Genomic DNA, 805 nt, shown 5'->3' on the forward strand with positions numbered 1-805 from the left:
TTTGTTTTGCTGTTTTTCTTGCCTGTGAGTAGATTTTAATTCTTGCTCCCCGTGCAAGATGAACTTTAAAAAGCCCTAATCCAGTCATTGAAACCACTTCTTCTTTTTTTTAAAAAGCTCTTGGCTTCCACAGTAGAAAGAGCAGTTCTTTCTCCTCTAGTTACCTTTTGCAATGCCCATGCCCCCTCACTCCTATCCTGTTACTCTGGAGCCAGGGCTTCCTTCAGCAGGGATAGTCTGTCGAGCTAATTTGTGCACTAATTTTGCTGTGTCAGGAATTTTGCTCAGGTGTGATCACCTTACTCTTGTTTTACCACTGACCCCCAAAGTTAGCATTTGAACCCCATGTCTTTGGAAGTGATAGGGCGGTTTCTTAATTCACTTCACTTAATATAGTTAGTGAGAGGGTGTAAACCCCACACTGGTTCTGAAAGCTGTACCAGGTGTCTGAGAGCTCAGTTATCCTTCCTGCTGGCTCCTGGAGGGGAGTTAAGTCGATCAATTATCAGGCCTACCTGGAAAGGAGTCACTTTGCTTTACAAGGATTGAGAAAGCTCAGTTAGGGAGGGGCCCAGCAGTGAGGAGCCTGTGAGTTCCTGCTTTTGCAAATGGGCAGATTTAAATTAAAGGAGAGAAGTATCGGGAAAAGCCACAAGAAGAGGGGATTTAGCTCCTCTGGTGGTTTTCAAAATAGGGACAAGACTGTAGGGAGACAGCCCTGGGGTTCAGCTGTGGAACAGAGTATTTGGGAAGACTTGCGAAGGGCTGAAGGTCCAGCCTGAGGAGGGTGGAAGTGATTTAAGTT

This window comes from Lepidochelys olivacea (genome assembly GCF_965140295.1).
Source record: "Lepidochelys olivacea isolate rLepOli2 genome assembly, chromosome: 5".
Classification (NCBI taxonomy): Eukaryota; Metazoa; Chordata; order Testudines; family Cheloniidae; genus Lepidochelys; species Lepidochelys olivacea.